At 38.6% G+C, this 3,557-nt stretch overlaps 1 pseudogene; it reads right to left on the reverse strand.

Annotated features, from left to right (window-relative positions):
* Positions 1–1,036: 1,036 nt before the first annotated feature.
* LOC106147875 lies at positions 1,037–1,618 on the reverse strand (annotated as a pseudogene).
* Between the last annotated feature and the right edge of the window lie 1,939 nt (positions 1,619–3,557).

Here is a 3,557-nt window from a genome sequence, read left to right on the forward strand (position 1 = left end):
TTTTTTTTTCCCGGTACCAGGAATTGAACTCACGACCTCGTGCTTGCCAGGCAGGTGCTGTGCCCCTGAGCTAAATCCCCAGCCCCCCTAATTTCTCTCTCAATATGTTTGTTATTTGTGTACAGGAAGGCTATTGATCTTTCAGTGTTGACTTTGTATTCAACTACACTAGTGAATTTGGTTATTAATTCTAGGAGTCTTTTGGTGGAGTTTTTGGGGTCTTTGATGTAGAGTATCATGTCATCTGCAAATAATGATAATTTCATTTCTTCCTTTCCTATCCTTATTCCTTTTATTTCTCTCTGTTGTCTAATTGCTCTAGCTAGTGTTTCCAGAACTATGTTCAATAGGAGTTGTTATAGTGGACATTCTTGTATTGTTTCTGATTTTAAAGTAAAAGCTTTCAGTTTTTGTCAATTTAGTATGATGTTGGCTATTGTTTTGTCAAAGATGGCTTTTATCAGATTGAGGTAAAGTTCATGTATTCTGATTTTCTGTAGTATGTTTATCATGAATGAGTGTTGGACTTTATCAAAAGCTTTTTCTGCATGTATTGAGATGGTCATGTGATTCTTGTCTTTGATTGTGTTGATATGGTGTATTACATTTAGTGATTTGCATATATTAAACCATTCCTGCATTCCTGGGATGAACCCCACTTGGTCATGATGTATAATCTTCTTGACGTTTTACTGCATTCTATCAGCTAGTATTTTACTGAGAATTTCTGCATCTGTGTTCATTAAAGAGGTTAGCCTGTAGTTCTCCTTTTGGTTGGGTCTTTCTTTGGTTTTTGTATCAGGGTAATACTTGTCTCCCGGAATGAGTTATGGGGAACTGCTTCCCTTTCTATTTCATTAAAGAGTTTGAGAAGAATTGGCATTAAATATTCTCTAAATTTCTTGTAGAATTTAGCTGTGAATCTTTCTTTCTTTGTTTCTTTTTTTAATAAAGATCTTTGATTCTCTCATTAAAATATCACAGATTGGTCTTATAGTCCAGAAGCTTGTTTCTGTGGCAGGATAGTTCTTGGATATTACTCATCTGGCTTCTGAACTGTTCCCTTTTCAAAAACATAGATACCATCAAAATTTTTCTGACATTCTTGTTTTTGACTGTTATGCATGCTGAATCAAAGTAGCTGAATTTGAAACAATCTCAATGTCATTTCCTTCAAGGATTAGTTCATATTTCTGGGCTTGAGATACTTAGCAGGCAACACCTGCCCTCATATGACCCCAGCAAATGTATTTTTCACCCAAGAAATTCCAGATTTTGACAAGAGACACATTTTCCTGGATAATGGCATTGATGGGGATGTGAGAATACACAGACCTCATCTTGTAATAGAAGCCCAGTGTAACACCCTTGATCATGTTCTGTACACAACTACAGATTGTGTGAATGGTAGCCAGTTCCTTTCTGTTTCCCCACCATTTCTCAACCTGGAGCCTCTTTTTTTTTTTTTCTTTCCAAGGAGACTGAGTGCTACATTGATGTTGTTGAATTCCCTCCACAGGGTTCCTCTGGGGCCCTTCACAGTAACTGTGTGTCCCTTCTGTGTGATGTCAACATTTTCTGGAATGTCGACAGTCTGATTGCTGAGAATGGTCTTCATTCTTGTGGAAGATGCAGCAAAAGGATCTCTCTCTCTCTCTCTCTCTTTCTTTCTTTCTGTTTAGTTTAATTCTTGGGGTGATGCTTATAAATTATCTATGGTGAGTAGTTTTATTCCTAGTATTTAGAACCCTTAAGAAACGACTTCTTCTCAGAGATGTCTTCCAAATTTAACTGGCTTTTGCATTTAAAGTCTATTGCAAGATCCTACCTCTTCAATTTATTAGAGATGGGAAGTTGCTGCCCATTTCTCCTAGCCCCTGCTTTGTTGGCACTGGCCTATAATTTTGTTTATGACCCTTTGGCAATCTCAGTCTTGGCATACCAGGAAGAACAACTGATTAGAACAGTTATGTCACCTTGGGTAAAGTAGTGCAAATCAGCAACAATAATAGCATCCAACACAGCCTAGAAAATGACAAGTTGCAGTAACTATTACTGTGCCACTTTTAACTGTATGAACAATATTTGTGGTTATATAAAAGAATCTAAAACAAACCAGAAAATTGTATAAAGTATATATCTTATCAATATGGTGATTTTATCCTCAGGAGAGAAAATTTAAAAGAGGTTATGAGGAAAAATAGTGAAATAGAAGAAGAGGAGGAGATTAGAAGCAAGACTGGAGGATAAAGAAAGATTACACAAACTTTGGGAAACTGGTGTAGAAGTCAGAGGGGAAAGATAGAAGAAAGAAGTAAAAACAAGAACAGAACAGAACAACAGCAACAAACTAGAAATAATGGTCACATTCATATAAAAACAAGAAAAATCAGTCAAGAAAAAAAGCAAAAACAAACAAACATGAACAGAAAAAAATGTCTACTCTGGGGCATGTGTCTTCTGTAACAGGCAAAGTGGGCATACAGAGCCCAGATCTATGTTGATTAATCTCAGCAAGCCAGCAGTAGATTTATGGTTAGATAGAGGATAATCTCAGCAAGGCTGCAGTTTTAGTTCTGCTGAAATTCATGTTGATTTCTGGCTATGAGGCTGGAGCCCAATTTGTTCAGCTTATAACACTCCACGTGCCTTCTGCCAGCTTGAACTTGGCTCCTTGACTTCCTGCAGATCTGAGCTCAGTTCAGCCTCAACCTGACACTTGGAACTGCTAGGTGGAGCCAGCCCACAGCTGCTGTGAGTTCTGAGTTCAGTTGGCCTCTCTCCAAGATGGTTACCAGCCAATTGCACTCTCCTGGGGAATGTCTAAGCCCAAATTACTCACCAGGCCATGTAGTCTTCTGCATCCAGTGCTCTGTTCCACTGGTGCATTTCTCCATGGAGGCCTCTGGGGTTGCCTGTAGTCACTGTACATCTACAGCTTTGAGCCACCCATCCCATGCTGCCGGTCAGGGCTCAGGGAGAAAGTGCTGCTTGCTACCTCCTTCTTCTGCATTGAGGTCCCTCTCTTTTCTGTCCTCGTGGGCTTCAATTCTCATTTTAGATTCTTGCTGGGTCCCAGAAACCCACTTCCCTTCTTCACATTGCTACATTCCAGTTTCTGGACATCAGATCTTGGAGAGGCTGTTTTTCTGCTGTTCATTACTCTACAATCTTCTTGGAAGTCTCATTTTTATGAACCTTATGCAGAGCATTTTGTCACTTTGGTTTTGATAGTTTTGTTAAGTATGACCTATCTGCTCTGTTGCATACACAGCTGAAACAATGACTCTGTTGTGACCATGGAGGAAATTTGACCCTACTGGGCTTAATGAGAGACAAAAGTCTTCAAAATGTTGCTGTCCTAAGGAACTTTAGACAGTATTTTTAATCATTTGCAATTTCATGAGTTTAGTTATAGACACAGTTAATAGAAAACTTAAATAAATTAGTTAACAAGATATGTGTTATTTCTTTCTGACAAACAGTGTCAAGAGTAGAGGTTCATGTATGTAATCCAAGCAAGTTTGAGCTCAGCTTTGGCAACTGTAGTGAAATCC

The sequence above is a fragment of the Chinchilla lanigera genome, unplaced genomic scaffold (genome assembly GCF_000276665.1).
Source record: "Chinchilla lanigera isolate Chin_1 unplaced genomic scaffold, ChiLan1.0 scaffold00011, whole genome shotgun sequence".
Classification (NCBI taxonomy): Eukaryota; Metazoa; Chordata; class Mammalia; order Rodentia; family Chinchillidae; genus Chinchilla; species Chinchilla lanigera.